We start from the raw sequence: 17,253 nt of genomic DNA on the forward strand, positions 1-17,253 counted from the left end.
GTACAAATATTTATTTATGTCTCCGGCAGCACCAGAGTACGACCTTTAAACGGATTGATGGTTGACTGCAATGCTTTAAGGATAAGTAATAATGCTCTCACTTGTCAATATTTGCTCCATGACAAGTTATAGCTAACAGGGGTGAGGAAGGGTTCAGACGGGCTGTGCTGAAACATCAACATTAGCTAATAACAATAATCCTTGCAGTGGTTTTGGAACATATATCACGTCCAAAAGTTCTGCAAGCTATTTTTAGCTTATGTTAACCATCCTTTTTAACGCTGCTTGTGTTCGGCAGGCCAGGTCTATTCACTAAATATATCTTTCCAAGTTTTCATGCTGCTCCAGGGGCAGCGCGTTCTGTTTCACTGAGGCGAAACAGGAAGGGCCACCTTCTGCTGCCACTGCTGCCATACCTGCTGGCATTGGCCCTGGCACCAGTGCCAATTTCAGGCAACACGTCACCCAATTTGGGCAAGATCTTGTTCAATTTGCGGTGTGAATTTGGCCCAAATCTGTGCTGGAAGCTGCAGGGCTGCTGCCTTGGGAGCTTTTGCCACCTGAAGCAGCTGCCTCGGCCGGCCAGCTGTGGGCTACCCCTGTTTAACCACACATTCCTCCAGGTATTGGCATCTAATGTGTGTTTAAATCCTCTTGACAGCCAATAGCACCAATGACTCAACTCCCATGGCCCAACAGAGCTCGACTTGGAGCAGAGTTGGCTTTCTGGGCTCTTTGCATCCTGACAGGTGGCAAGGAGAATTTCACAGGTGCAGGCAGCAGTTACCTGTGTCAGAGATGGGGCACCTCGGGCCTCTCTGGGTGGCCTTTGGGATCCCACCTGGGAAAGTCAAGTAGAATCCAACAAATGCTGACTTAGGAACAAGTGGGTTGCAGATTACATTTTCCAGTGGCAGCTTGAAAACAGGGGCGGAGCAAGGTGGGACCCCCCTGGCAACAGTGTGGACCCCCCTGGGTGTTATTTCCTTTTTTAAAAAAACCACATTTTTATTAATTTTGACATACAATTTATAAAATGTACCACACAAATTATTACAAATACAGTCTTTTTGGACTTCCCTCAGCACCTCCGCTGATCTTCCGTCTTAATCACTTTATATGCATTACTTAATTTTATATTGTCTTTACTTCTCTTAAAATATCATCTCCCCTTCTCCAATTTTACAATATTTCTAACAATACTCCTCACAGAACTTCTTGCAAACCTACAAACGTCGTTTGATCATCACAAATACTTTTCATATAGTTCATAAATTTACTCCAGTCTTCGGTAAATTTCTGGTCCTGTCGGTTTCGGATCCTTCCTGTTAATTTACCTAATTCTGCATAGTCCATCAACTTCATTCTCCATTCTTCGATCATCTGCAATTCTTCTTGCTTCCATTTTTGGGCTAATAATAGCTGCTGTTACTGCATATAAAAAAAAGTTTACATTCTTTTCTGTTTATATCACTTCCCACCATTCCCAGTAGGAATGCTTCTGGTTTCTTTATAAACGTGTATTTCAACATTTTTTTCAACTCATTGTACATCATCTCCCAGAAACATTTCACCTTTTTGCATTCCCACCACATATGATAGAATGTTCCCTCTTTTTCTTTACATTTCCAACATTTACTGCTAGATTTATACATTTTCGCTAACTTAACCAGAGTGATATACCATCTATACATCATTTTCATTACATTTCCTGGGTGTCATTTCCGAGGGGCGTGACATTCGGTGCGCCACCTGCCCGTGACTCCCTTCTACCCCAAGCCATTGGGGGAAGAGGCTTTGCTGGCAGCCTTCCCCTCTTCGTTTTGATAGCCCTGCACTCCTGGGCTGCTCGAGGAGGCAGGCGGGGAGAGGACGGGAAGGAGGCAGGCGAGCAAACAAGCAGAGGGTGGAAGGAAGGAGAGAAGCAGAAGCTTCCTCTACTCAGGACCCAAACTCTGCATCCCCCCAAAAAGCTGAACAACTTTGGCCAACCCTCTCCCCTGAACAACTCCTGGCAATGACAATGGGTAGGTCACAGCCAGTCATTTTATACTGTGAGTAGATCACAGTCTCTTGGGAGTCCAGCTAGATTTCAATGAGTGTTTGTGTGGGGGGGATGACAAGATATTTTCCGCCCTGGGTACCACCTGACCTTGCTACGCCACTGCTTGAAAAAGCAAGCGATGCCCAAAGTGAGGTCTAAACCACTTGGAAAACTGCCTGGTCCTGCAAGGCCACTAAATGCCCTTTCTCTTCGCCAGCCAGTGAGCGGTCTGTTCTGCTGTCTCTGTCTCCCCATCACTTTGCTCCCCTGGCATGTCTTGCCTCTTTCTACTCCAGCCATCACTCCACCAATATGTTTCTATGGCAACGCTGTCAAGCCACGGATGAGACATTTTTATTTAAACCCGAAAGATAACAGGAGACCATGCCAGACAAATTACCTCCAGGCACGCTGCATCGCCTTGTCAGACGAGGAGGGCTTCCTCCCTTACGCCAGGGCTTTGCACACACCACACGCTGAAAGCATGTGACTTCTCCCGCAAAGAATCCTGGGAAATGTAGTTGGCACCTCAGCTCTGCAATTCCCAGCACACTTAAGAAACGACAGTTTGCGAGAACAAGAAATATAACAGGTGATAACAAAGTATTATGCACAAAGATCAGAATGTAGCATTTGAAATGGAAGTTGGGGAAAGTCAACAGGGAGGGGGGAAATTGGAAAATGAATGTTAATGCGGCAAGAGTATTGTTAGCCCAGAAATGGAAACAAGAAGAAATTCCGACGAAAGAAGAATGGCAGATGAAATTAATGGACTATGCAGAATTGGACAAAATGACAGGAAGGATTCGAAACCTGCGGGACCAGAGATTTACAGAAGATTGGAAGAAGTGTATGAGTTATTTGAAGAGCAACTGTAATCAACAAATTACGCTAGTAGGACTACAAGAAGTTTTGTAAGGAGAAATATACGAAGTGTTACAAAGTAGAAAAAGAGAGAGATATTGGTTATGAGTTTGAAATGTAATAGGGAAAATAAGAAATGGATACTGAGAGATTAGATTGGAAAATTTTCAGACAGGATTGCTGGAAATCAAAAATTTGAATAAGATGTAAAAGTATGTTTAATTACCGTTGAAAATGATATGTTAAAAAAAACTAATAATAATATATTTAAAAAAGGAAAATGAATTTTAAGTAATGATATTGGATATTTGTTCTGAGAAAAGAAAATCAATAAAAAATATTTTTAAAAAAGAAACGACAGTTTGCAGGATGCTTGAACTGGGCTTTAAATGTACAGTGTTGTTGTTGTTGCTTTCTTTAGTTTTCGAATGTTGATTTTTGTGTGTTGTGTATTGTTATTTTTAGATATCTTTCGTGTTGTTGTTGTTGTTGTGTGGAAAATACTAATAAAGTTTATTTTTTTTATAAAAAATGTACAGTGTTTATCAGCCCAAGTGCAGAGATGTGGGAAACAGGGCTGGGCTACCCATGGAGACTGGGTGAAGCAGCCGCCTCCGGTGGCAGAAGCCGAAGAGGCAGTAAAGTCATGGGACCCCCACCCAGGGGCAGAGGAAGGGGTGCGCGCGATGGGGCCAGGCCACTCCGAGTGCCATCTCTGAGAGGGGTGACAAAATGCTGGGAGGCACTCACCGCGGGAACTGAAGTGCACCTGAGCCACGCATCTCTCCTGGGAGTGACGTGGTGGCTTGGGCACCCGCAGGCTCCACCCTGCCCCATATGGTCTGCCCGCCTCCTCCCCCTCAGCTGTAGGGTGGCTGAGTGGGAGGAGGCAGGCAGACTCCTCGGAGACCCCACGGAGCATCCTGCCCCGGCTGGCCCTGCCCCAGACGCCTGATCAGCTTGCTCCACTGCTGCCCCCACCCACCCCACCCGGCAGAGAAGTGGCGCCAGCAGCAGCGGCGGCACTGGTTTCTGGTGAGATTCCACTGGTGTGGCTTTGTGAGTGCCACCACACAACCCAGATAAGGGACGCTCAAACTCGGCTTTGGTTTGTAAAATGGGGGAAAGCAGCAGAAACTAGCATGCAAAGGTCATCACTGGCACGGCTGATTGAAATTGCTATGCGAACAGGATAAGTAAATTATTAGACTGTGTATAAGTACAGGATTATCTTTTGCTCCAGCTGTGTATGCACAGGGCTGCTCGGAAAGCACAGCTCTGGTTGTGGAAAATATCTTTCTTCAGCTGGTCTTCACCCACCAGGGATAGAAATGGCATATTGTATTTTAATATTTTGTTGGAAGCTGCCCATCTGGCTGGGGAAACCCAGCCAGATGGGTGGGGTATAAATAATAAACTATTATTATTATTATTTGTTGAAGGTGTGCCTAATTCAAAGCTACTGTTTACGTATATAGTGAAAAATTCTGAAAATAAAATAAAAATAGATTTTATTTGTAATTAGTCATGACTAAACTTTAACTTTAATCCACTGAATATTGTCCTTAGCTTTTGGATGGAACAAAAAGAACAAAAGTTGATCCAGAATTTATTAATGGAAAGAATCAAAATTTGGAAACTTGCCAAGACAAACCACACCAAATGAAACCCAGCCAGATGGGTGGGGTATAAATAATAAATTTTATTATTATTGTTATTAATTAAGCAAATCCTGAAAGAAAAAGCAAATCCTAAAAAAAAACCCACCTTGGCTACCATTTATTCATTTTATGAATCTGAAATTCAACTTGGATGTTAATATAAATGTAATCATTGATCTACCATTCTAATTGTTTTACTTTAAATAAAAAGAAGTACGTTTTATTTAGCTTCCCAGTGAATAAAGAACCTTCAAGCTAAATAAACTTGCTTATACGCTGCCCCATTTCTCAACTATACTGGAAGAGATTAAGAAACCTATATTCAGTGTTCTATAGGGAGTGATTTGGAAAAAACCTTAAAGTGCACTGAGAAAACCAGAAATCAGCTTGTGACTAGCGCTGTCTTCCATTGATTAAATCTGAGATGCTAGAACAATAAACTAGAACAGCATTTTCAACCTTGGGGGGGGCAACTCCTATGCCTCTTCCCCATGATTCCATCCCCTTTCTTCTAAGTCACTAACATCTCAAATGACATATTTGTTTTCAGTGCCTTCAGGCAGATGGAAATTTCCTTCCTTCCTTTGAGAGTCTGTAGAGTAGGAGACTCCTCATCTCGGAGTTGTGGGTTCAAGCCCTACGTTGGGCAAAAGATTCCTGCAGTGGACCAGATGACCCTAGTGATCTGTTCCAACGCTACAATTCTAGGAAATTCTAGGAAAACTTTATGTATGGTTCAGCTTTATAGATAATGGCCTTAAAGCTTCAGTGATTTCCTAAACTCCTTTAATTGGAGCAAAAACCTATCAAATCAAGCGGATTAAATGGTTAGGCAATGAGCCTAATGTTCTCCAGACCTTTTAGAGTTGAATCTAGAATTGCCTGTTGTACAAGGTTGCATTGTACCCCACGCAGAACACTCAACCAAATTTCTTATAATTAAACAAGACAGGAAGTGCATGCTGTAAAATCTAAGTGACATTTTAATGACTCACTTTATAATATGAGGGAACAAAGAAGTCTATTCCAGAGGTCATGAGGATCTCATTTACATAATATATCTCTTGTAGAAATTAAAGTATTACACAGCCCTTATATTACAGCAACACTAGAATGGTTCAAACTGCATGGGGTGCATTTTAAAAAAAGTAATACTCTCTTCTAAGAAATACAATGGAATAACAAGCTGAATTTCAAAAGTCTATTTTGTTCAATTCACAATAATCACAGCAGGAATCAAACCTGGGAGCTGTTTCACATATTGCATTAAAAAAAATGCACACCTAAAAATTTATGTATAGATCTAAACCTATAAATTAGGTAAAGGTAAAGGGACCCCTGAAAGCACTCTTAAGTCAAGTAGATAAATAGGGACCGCTTTATAGCGGGAAGGTAAACGGCGTTTCTGTGTGCTGCGCTGGTGCTGGCTCGCCAGCAGCAGCTTCGTCACGCTGGCCACATGACCCGGAAGTGTCTTCGGACGGCGCCGGCTCACGGCCTCTAGAGCGAGATGAGCACGCAACCCTAGAGTCGGACGCGACTGGCCCATACGGGCAGGGGTACCTTTACCTTTACCTTAAAGGGACCCCTGACCATTAGGTCCAGTTGTGGCCGACTCTGGGGTTGCGGCGCTCATCTCGCTTTATTGGCCGAGGGAGCCGGTGTACAGCTTCCGGGTCATGTGGCCAGCATGACTAAGCCGCTTCTGGCAAACCAGAGCAGTGCACGGAAACGCCCTTTACCTTCCCACCAGAGCAGTACCTATTTATCTACTTGCGCTTTGACGTGCTTTCGAACTGCTAGGTTGGCAGGAGCAGGGACCGAGCAATGGGAGCTCACCCCGTCGCGGGGATTCGAACTGCCGACCTTCTGATCGGCAAGCCCTAGGCTCTGTGGTCTAACCCACAGCACCATAAATTATACAGAGACAAATGTGTTTGGAAATACATCATTAGCAGTGGGGAAGAAATTCAATCTAATTCACATTTTAATGCAATTTGCACTTTCTAAAGCAAGACATAAAGACGGAGCTATCCTTCAAAATTCACACTGGCCTGAATTTTGCAGTGCAGTCACTCAACTGAATAATGTGTACAAAAATGCATAGATTGGTTAAAATAACACCCTCAAAAACATTAGGTAAAATTACAGTGGTACCTCCGCTTATGTATCCCTCCGGTTATGTAAACTTCAGGATATGTAAGCGGCAAACCCAGAAGTATATTTCCAGGTTTTTGCTGCACACGCATGCGCAGAAGTGCTCTACTGCCACATGTGTGCACGCAGAAGCAGTCTCTCCAGTTGCGAAAATATCAGGATCTGGCCGAACCTCTGGAATGGATCCTGTCCACAACCGGAGGTACCACTGTACTTGTAAAAATGTGAATATTAGGCAAAACTGAATAAAAATTGGTATTCTAGGAGTAACACACACTAAAATGCTGGTGGATTATTGTGCAGTTTTTTTGGGGGGGATGCAAACTGATACAGATAACTCTGTGCCCCCAACCCCCAATGGCTGCTTCATACAGATGTTGAATAGCAGCGGGGACAGAATGAAACTTGGTGGCATGACACAGGGAAGATGCCAGGATGTAGACAAGAGGTAGACATGTGTCTCAAGGCTGTTTTCTGGTGCTGGTCATGCAGGTAGGAGCTGAACTGCTGCAACATGGGGCCTCCAACTACCAACCCACAGAGAGGGCCCAGGAAGATGCTGTGGTCCATGGCATCAAAAGCCGCTGAGAGATTTCCAAGCCAGCCTTCGTGTGGCCCTCTCCCACCTCTCCCTTGAAGGAGGTCACCTGTCAGGGTGACCAAGGCTGATTCCTCACCAAACTCAGTCCTAAATCTCTGCTAACATAGGTCCGTATAATCTGTTTCTTCCAAGGGGGCCTGCAGCTGAATCCAATGCCATTTATACAGGAAAGTAAGGGATCTTTTCTTATTCCATCTGCTTCTTAAAGGTAAAGGTAAAGGGACCCCTGACCATTAGGTCCAGTCGTGACAGACTCTGGGGTTGCGGCGCTCATCTCGCTTTATTGGCCGAGGGAGCCAGCGTACAGTTTTTGGGTCATGTGGCCAGCATGAATAAGCCGCTTCTGGCGAACCAGAGCAGCGCACGGAAACGCCGTTTACCTTCCTGCCGCAGCGGTACCTATTTATCTACTTGCACTTTGACGTGCTTTTGAACTGCTAGGTTGGCAGGAGCAGGGACCGAGCAATGGGAGCTCACCCCGTCGTGGGGATTCGAACTGCCGACCTTCTGATCGGGAAGCCCTAGGCTCTGTGGTTTAACCCACAGCGCCACCTGCTTCTTACGGGACCACAATTCTGGGTCTTTGTTTTTTTAAGTGCTGCATACTCTAAAAAGCGAAGGTTGAGAGCTGCTATAGAGCCATCGCTGTGCACTTTTACAGAGTTTAGAGAGGCACAAACAGAGGCATTTTGAAGAAAATGTGTGAAGGGAGAAAGGTCAGAGGGCAGCAATGAGATGGATAGAGAGGAAGTGTCAGTGATGATTGTGGAGGCTTTTTATAACAGGTCAAGGCATTGGCCCAGATCCAAGAAACACGTGGGCCTATCACATGGGAAGGAGATTGTCTTCAGGTTCTAAAACAAGAAACGATCACAGCAAGGCATCCGAGCAAGGAGACAGGAGACATGCTGGAAGATGAATGCAATACCTGCCAGTCAAAAGCTCTCAATATTTAATGCCAGCCTCTATTTCTCGTGATTTTAGAGCCCAAAGGAAGCCCAAGGCCAAGACTCTGTTGGCACTTGCCGTCTTTGTCCAGCATGAGCAGTTTGGTTGCCAACTAGGCTTCTCTTGAAGACTGAGGGAATGTCAGAAGATGCTTGATTTGGGCAGCAAAGCTTAAAATACAGCAAATACAGGTGAAACTTGGAAAATTAGAATATCGTTGAAAAGTTCATTTATTTCAGTAATTCAACTTAAAAGGTGAAACTAATATATGAGATAGACTCATGACTTGCTAAGTGAGATATGTCAAGCCTTTATTTGTTATAATTGTGATGATCATGGCGTACAGCTGATGAACCACAGTGGACCAACACCAGCTGATGACATGGCTCCCCAAATCTCTTTTCTGATGAGAGCAGCTTTTGCATCTCACTTGGAAAAGAAGGACCCAGAGTCTGGAGGAAGAATGGGGAGGCACACAATGCCCAATGCTTGAAGTCCAGTGTGAAGTTTCCACAGTCTGTGTTGATTTGGGGAGCCATGTCATCAGCTGATGTTGGTCCACTGTGCTTCATTGAGTCCAGGGTCAACACAGCCGTCTACCAGGAGATTTTGGAGCACTTCATGCTTCCTTCCACAGACGAGCTTTATGGGGATGCTGACTTCATTTTCCAGCAGGACTTTGGCACCTGCCCACACTGCCAATAGTACCAAAGCCTGGTTCAGTGCCCATGGGATTACTGTGCTTGATTGGCCAGCAAACTCGCCTGACCTGAACCCCATAGAGAATCTATGGGGCATTGCCAAGAGACAGATGAGAGACATGAGACAGAACAATGCCTTTCCAAGTTTCACCTGTAACTTAGAATAATAGAGTTGTAAGGGACCCTGAGCACCATCCAGTCCAACCCCTTCAATGCAGAAATATGCAACTGTCACATACAAGGTTTGAACCTGCAATACAAGGTTTGAACCTTGGTAATATCAGCACCACACTCTGACCAACTGAGCTTGGGAGAATGTAGTGAACCTAACAACATTGCTTGTTCAATTAGATTCCTCGTTTTCATTGAAACCTTGTCTTACCAAGGGGTGAGGAATCATTTTTTGCTTCTCACTTTTTAAAGTTGTTCTTATTTCTCATTAGATATTTTTCTCCTGCTGTTCCTACATAACTTCCACCTTCCTTGACCATTGGTCCATGATGACTGGGGATGATGGGAGTCCAATGGGGCCATAGGTTCCCTATTGAAAGAAAAGTCCTGTTGGAAGAACCAAGGGGCCACTGGGTCCAGGCTCTTTCCCTGTGCACTTGCTAAATATATTCTGGCTTTTCTCAAACTCTACAAAGTGTGTGTGTGTGTGTGTGTGTTTGTGCGCGCACGTGCACAGGGGGAGGCACACTTCCCTCTTCTCTAAGTTACCGGGTTAAAACCATTTTATTCTCTTGAGCTCTTGGTGAGAAACAGTGAGAAACAGTTTCTATCCAAATGCTATTTTGGCTTTAAACGCAGTGTAAGGAGTCTCTATGGGAGTATATTATATTTTGAAAATGGGGTATCAGATTTTTTTAGGGGGCTAACCAGGTTGGGATAGCAGGCTTGTTGGTTTTGAATGTGTTATGTAGATTTTTTTTCCAATTTTGTTGTTCTGTATGGGACAATGACAATAAAGATTATCCTTTCGTATCGAGTAACAGCAGGTTCTCCAAGGTTGGAGCTAGCAGTCTTTCCCGTCATCTGTGTTCAAAATTGGGGTGCAAAGCTCCACAGGTGAGCTCTGGGCCCCTACCCTAGTGCAACACAGTTTCTTAAAAAGCCCCACTGCCTTAAGAGTCCAGAATGCTGAATATTTTCTTGACAATTCCTTGCCGTTTCTTAGATCCTTAATGATGCACCCACGTTCATTGGAAATCTTAGAGACCTGCTGAAATGGTGCCGCGCGGGGGATGGGAGGAAGGGAGCAGAAGAACCATGCAGGAAGAGACGATGAGCAGCTAAGAAGCAAAGCATGCCAGTGGGCTTATTTTAAAAAATAAAAGGGAAGTCTGCCAGGCAGCAGCAACCCTGTGGCTTCAGTCACTAGAGCGGCTCATGCAGGAAAAGGCGGCTATATTTAGCACAGCACCACTACCTTCTCAAGCCCAAATCCAGGCACGTCGTCAGCAACACAGCATTAGCAAAAGCCTGACAAATTCCTGCTGGTTTTAAAATACTGTCGCGCACTGTCCCCCCCCCCCCCCCGCACCCGGTGGCAGATTTTGCTCTTTGTGGCCTCTTTTAATGTGGCAACAGATGGTCAGGACGGTACAGTACATCCAGATTCAGTGCTGGCCTCCCTCTCTGTAAGTCGGCAAAGCGGTTCAGCCGGGTCTTGCTGCTGACGGGATTTTATCAGGCACAAGGTCTGGGATGACAAAGGAACTGATTAGCCAGCACAGATTTCTGATCTCTGGAGGCTTCTGGGCGCGAAGGATCACCCCCACAATCGCTGGGGAGTTTCTGGACAGGCTCCCCAGAATTACCGTATTTTTTGCTCCAAAAGGCACACCGGACCATAAGGCGCACCTAGTTTTTAGAGGGGGAAATCAAGAAAAAAAATCTTATTTCCCCCCCCCCCAGCCTCAAAGAGCTCCCAGAGCTTCTGGGGCTGCCAGGGGAAGCCCGGGTCCCCCCCCAGCCCCAAAGAGCAAATAAGCCAAGACAGCGAGCGGGATCCATCCCGCCCGCTGTCTTGGCTTCCTCTTTAGCCGTGCGCAACCTCTCCAGCCGGGAGAGGCTGTGCGCAGCTAAAGAAGCCATAGCCGCGCGCAGCCTCTCCTGGCTGGAGGGGCTGCACGCGGCTATGGCAATACCCCCAACTCCTGCAGAAGCCCACAGAAGCCGCATACCCTTTAAGGAGCACGTGGCTCCTGCGGGCTTTTCTACGAGGAGGGAGAAGGGACTGACTGCCCGCGTCAGTCCATTCTCCCTCCCGGGGAAAAGCCCGCAAGAGCCACACGGAGCTTGTGTGCGGCTCTTGGGGGCTTTTCCTGCCTGCCTCCCCCCTGCATTCGCTCCATAAGACGCGCACAAATTTCCCCTTACTTTTTAGGAGGGAAAAAAGTGCGTCTTATGGAGCGAAAAATACGGTACTTGGGCAAATCTCGCTACTTACCTGTGCTTTGTGGCGCAGGAGGACCCCACATGTCACAAAGGCCTTGAGTGTGGAAACACAGAGAGGGAGCTGTGCAGTCCTTGAGATCTGCCAGTTTGTCTAATAAAGGCATTTTTGTGTGTGTTAAGTGCCCTGTGGTACATTAAGGACGACTGTGGGTCTTTATGGGCCTTGCTGCTGAAATCCCAAAGTTCACTGCCCCAATATTCTGCTCCCAATGAAGGCAATTTTTGTTTTGTTTTGCTGCAGCAGCAGTGGCAACAACTTCCTGGCTGCTGCTGCCTAATGGCAGAATTAAAATGGTAGTTTCAAAAAGTACTACATATAGTGCTATTTTATCCTGCAGTCTGTTTTCCAAGGCCAAAATCCTTTTATTGTTCACTCGCAAATCCCATTTAACTAAACCCCCTGCAATGCTAATTAGTAGCTTTCTTATAGATTCTGCCCATTATTTTTTTGCTTTTAATTTAGTGCATTTGGGGGATTTATAATTTACCGCCCCTTAGTCAGCATCTGTTGCCAACATGCAGCTTTTATTGCTTGCTTTCTCTTCCCCATCAATTTTTATTTGATAGCATTTTTTCCTCTCTTATAGCAAAATAAAACTTATCTGAAAGGAAACCAGTAACCAAAGCCACTTCTCCAATGAGGAACTCAAGTTGACTGACCAAGGAGCAATTAATCACTAATTCCTCAGCTGTATTGAACAAGAGAAAGCAGTAAAGGGGGCAGATTGGGTAAGGAAGAAGCTTTTATCTAATCAAATTACAACTTTAATTTAAGTAGCCTTGAAAAGCCTCAGAGCACTGCCCAAGTTGGAAAGGCAGGCACTGCAATTGCCTTTTATTACTGTGCTGAAAAATAGACATAAATCAGCTATTAAACATGGCAGGAGACCACGTCAGAAAACCAGTGGATGGCAAACATTTGGCCACATCACCAGGATTCTCAGGAAAGTGGAGAATGAATGGCAGGGTCAGGGAAGACAGCTAGTCTTATAAAGAACACAAGTAATTTATTGCAATAGTGCTAGGATAATTCAGATAATAAATCTATCCTCCCCCAGCTGATTTTAACTGCACCATTTTCACCGACCTGTAGAAGGTGCCATTGAAGTATGTGATGTTACATTAAATGTGGACAGAGAACAGTGAGCATCTGGGCTTGGTTTTTAGGTTCAGGAATCGGACAAGACAAGAACAAACTGGTAGCCGGCCAGCCCTAAATCGATGCCCCCAGCACGTTTAAGAAAACCACCACATCCATCTATGGCAGAAAAGAGCAGTTGCAACTAGAGTCCACTACAAGGAAAAATAACCTAGGAGCAGATATGTCTTCTGTATAATAGCTACCAAGAACTTTATAAAATGAGCTGCAGAATGGGGGGGGGGGGGAGTAGTAGTTTTAACCAGTAAAGAAACTTGTATCAAATTGAGTCAGTGAGACTGCATGGGAGAGAAGCAAACAGAAGCAATTTTTTGCGAAGAGGAAAGTACCGTATTTTTTGCTCTATAAGACTCACTTTTTCCCTCCTAAAAAGTAAGGGGAAATGTATGTGCGTCTTATGGAGCGAATGCAGGCTGCGCAGCTATCCCAGAAGCCAGAACAGCAAGAGGGATTGCTGCTTTCACTGTGCAGCGATCCCTCTTGCTGTTCTGGCTTCTGAGATTCAGAATATTTTTGTTGTTGTTTTCCTCCTCCAAAAACTAGGTGCGTCTTGTGGTCTGGTGTGTCTTATAGAGCGAAAAATATGGTATTTCCATTCTCAGAGCACACTGTGGACCGGGGTGTTTTGTTCCCTTAAACACTTGCACGTTTCAGAATATCCCTGGACTACACTTGTTTGTTTAAATGGGAAAGAATGAATTCCAGACATCACCATACAACAGAGCAGGGCAGAACGCTGTCCTTCTCGATAAGAATACGTTTGATTAATAGTGAAGAGTGTGCGTCCATATGGCGCTCAATATCACTTGCCCTAGAACAGCTGTTTGTGAGATGCCACTTTACTCAGCCTCCTGCAGCTCAGAAGCCAGCAACAGGCACCGAGGTATTTTATTTCTGCTCTGCAGCACATCAGTATTGTTGAACGGATATCCATGAAATGCCAAAACAGAAATTCTCACGTTCTGTGGAGTTATAGTTCCCCAAAAACAGATGGTGCCAAAGTTTCAAATTATATATCCCCCTAGACTATCCAGAAGAATTGTGGCAGTCATTAAAAAAAAAAAAAAAAACACACCATAAAAATATGCATGTCCCAAGCCTTTAATCTGCTATTTTTGCCCCCATTTCAGGAGGAATCTAAAATAATCCTCAATTTGGTCTGATGCTTTACTCTTCCATAATGCTGCACTTCACAATGCTGACCACAATGATGATTTTCTTCAGTTTAAAACCCAAGGAAAAATCTGTACCAGCTGCCTTGCGAAATATCTTTGGGAGAAGAAAAGGCTAAATCCTACACAGAGCAGAGTCCCTAAGGCAGTTTGATGGCACCTTGTAAGCCTCCTTCCCGCAGCCAAGCGGGTGCAGAACATTTTGCTCTGCTTTCCTTTGGACCACGTCAGCAAGGCTGAGAGGAGGTCTTGTCATCTGGGCAGCTGAGGACCTCCAGACACACTGCCCAGACATGCGCCCCAGAAAGGTCCCTTCAGGAAAAGCAACGCAGGAGGCAGCAGTTACGAGTTCCCGGTCTCTGCAGCCACAGCAGGCGCTGTGATTCTCCAGCAGTTTGACTTCAGCCTTGGAGACGCACTCCATTGTCTCTCGAGACAGGCAGATGCCAACAAATGGTGATCTTCTACACGACATGAGATAATAGTCAAGTGTGTTCAAGTCATCTCATTTACCAAATCTCTGGTTTTAATTCTTTAAGTAGCCAAGCACATTGTTAATTTAAAAGTGCATAACGATATCTTAATTTTAAGGCCTCTGAATAGTTAGACGTCGAAGCGCTGCAAGCATGTTGCCCCACCTACAGGAAATGAGAGTTACATTTTCTTTGCTGGAGACAGGAGTTCTCTTTGCCAGGGATGGGGGCAAAGTGACAGGGCGGGGGGCACGTATCAGTTGGTAGGGGCAGCAAGCATGCCTTGCCAGTGTGCAACTGGGAGTGCGTTTGCTCCCGATTTTGTGTGAGCTGTCCTCTCTCCACAGACCCATCGCTCGACACCACGCATGATGCGAAGGTGGGAGGAAATGGCCTCATGGGATAAAAGTTCCCTTCCCTTGCTTGATTCTGTACATAAACACCAAATAAAATACAGTGGTACCTCGGGTTAAGTACTTAATTCGTTCCGGAGGTCCATTCTTAACCTGAAACTGTTCTTAACCTGAAGCACCACTTTAGCTAATGGGGCCTCCTGCTGCCGCCAGAGCACGATTTCTGTTCTCATCCTGAAGCAAAGTTCTTAACCTGAAGCACTATTTCTAGGTTAGCGGAATGTGTACCCTGAAGCGTATGTAACCTGAGGTACCACTGTAGCCAGCCCCCTCTACTGCAGATCCGGTTGCAGAGCCCACCACTCCCAACTGTTTGCTAGGGGAAAGCAACAAACCCAAGGTGTGTTTTCCCTTCATTACAGCCTCCATGTTTCTAACCCATGCAAGTTAGAATACAGATTGCTATATGGTACTACTAAACACATATTTATGGAGGCAGCTGAGGCAGGTTTTGCTTCCAATATCTACATCTAACTAATCACTGTGCTTGGAGACAAGAAACACTTCCCTCTATCAGATCAGACTGACTCTCAATGTCTTTTGCATCTTCTACATGGCTTTGGCTCAGCCGTTTTAAGCTTTTTAGGTTTGGCACAGGGCTCTCTTTGCAGTCTGCTTACAGAAGCCAAGATTCTGGAGGAAGACCCATTTATAAAGGCTTGACCAAGAACAATCCACTCTTAACACAAAGAAAATGGTGTCCGCCTACATCCTAACCCTAATAAAACACTTTCAACCATAAGGCTGCATTTTAATGTATTGTTGCAAACAACTTCTGTTATGGGCAATTATTTGTTTACCTTGGTTGGCAAGATGTCAACAGATCAAGTATCAGGAGAGGGTGAAAGCATGTGTATCCCTCTGAAATTCAGCACTGGAAGGAAAAAACTATTCCCTGAAGGGATGAGAAATTGCCACACTTGGCTCATAGCAGATGGCAGAACTCTGCAAAAAGGCATTTGGAAACTAAGGAGGATAGAGAATGGAACATGGAAGCAAGCGCCACAAAGACGTGCCAATATCATAACTGTGTCAGGCTGGTCATAATTCCCTTACAATTCTAGAAGCTTTTGCAATGACAACAGGAAGGAGATTCTGCTGACTCAGAACGTTGGTGATTTGTAGACATCTTTTGAGAGCAAAGCGAATTGAGAGCTTTCTTTTAGACATAGAATCGTGGGAAAAGGAGGGCAGTCTGGATTTAAAGCAGCAGAAAGGGCACTTCTGATACCTGATCTCAGCGGAGGAGAGTGCTGTAGGAAATGGGGGATGGATCCTGCCAAACTTTAGACTGACAGGAGCAGGTGGAACTTGCACTCCTGCGATTGTGGGCAATTTGAATGAAAATGGCATACCTAGAGGTTGCCTGGTTCCTGATGTATCCCTTGAACACCCCTTCCAAAAACACCATGACCAGAGAGTGCTGGCAAGTTGTTTCCTGCCATAAGAAATCAGGACTTATCACAAGAGACAGTCTCTCCCTGGTGTTTTGCTTATGTGGAGTGCTGTGTGGTAGAAAGAGACATTATTCCTCAGACATGCTGAATCTCTCACTAAAACCCACGCTCAGTCCTGTTGGGCAGATATACCAGCAGCAGCAGCTCATCCTTTGCTTCAATATCAGGTGTGACTAGGTTAGCCGTATTGCTGCAACCCAGTCCTTCCCTTTGGAGCAGGGATTGGGACCCCGGGACCCTCCAGGCATCACTGACCTACAGCCCCCATCATGCCTGACCACCGGCTGTGCTGGTTGGGACTGATGGGGAGTCGGAGTCCAACAATAGCTGGAGGGTCACGGGATTCAAAACAACACATCCAACAGTCAACTTGGGTTGTGGTGGGCCTACCGCTTGGAAGGAAAAGGAGCCACCCCCAAAACAAAAGTGGTTTCCACATACTGGGAGGTGGGTGGTGGGTGGGACTGTATTGTGTGTATGAAGGAGTGTCCCCAACCATATCGTTCTGCCTGGACACTGAGGTCGAGCTCTGAGGGCCTTCTGGCGGTTCCCTCCCTGAGAGAAGCAAAGTTGCAGGGAACCAGGCAGAGGGCCTTCTTGGTGGTGGCACCCACCCTATGGAATGCCCTCCCACCAGATGTCAAAGAAATAAACAACTATCTGACTTTTAGAAGACACCTGAAGGCAGCCCTGTTTAGGGAAGCTTTTAATATTTGATGGATTATTGTATTTTAATATTTTGCTGGAAGCTGCAGAGAGTGGCTGGGGAAGCCTAGCCAGATGGATGGGGTATAAAGAAAAAAATATTTTTTATTATTATATTCAGCTGCTTATAAATCAAGCACTCAATTGGCACCGTAAGCATCTCTGACATCCAAGGACTGCCTCTTGAGAGTAGCTGAGAGAGAAGTTGAAAGGCATTGGGCAGACTCAGGAAGGTAACAGCTGAAGCCAAGTGTTAGGATATTACCGTATTTTTTGCCCCATAGGGCGCACCAGCCCATAGGGTGCACCTAGGTTTTTTTGGGGGGAAATAAAGAAAAAAAATTATTTCCCCCCCAGGCGCGGGGCTGGGGTGGGGGAAGCCCGAGCTTCCCCCGACCCCAGCCCCCAGAACAGGCTGCTATCCGCAAGCCTAGGGAG

General features: G+C 45.4%; 1 long non-coding RNA gene across 2 annotated transcripts in view; it reads left to right on the top strand.

The window, feature by feature from the left end:
• LOC308466801 overlaps positions 1-17,253 on the top strand; it is a 130,904-nt gene that overhangs the window by 8,526 nt on the left and 105,125 nt on the right. Inside the window, exons 2-3 of one of the 2 annotated variants that reach the window (XR_013980956.1) lie at positions 7,219-7,498; positions 13,820-15,062. This is a non-coding gene — a long non-coding RNA (uncharacterized lncRNA). Of the gene's footprint in view, positions 1-7,218; positions 7,499-13,819; positions 15,396-17,253 lie in introns of those variants that run through there. The other variant, XR_013980957.1, reaches the window with a different exon arrangement.

Source organism: Podarcis pityusensis (assembly GCF_964106645.2).
Source record: "Podarcis pityusensis genome assembly, chromosome: 17".
Classification (NCBI taxonomy): domain Eukaryota; kingdom Metazoa; phylum Chordata; class Lepidosauria; order Squamata; family Lacertidae; genus Podarcis; species Podarcis pityusensis.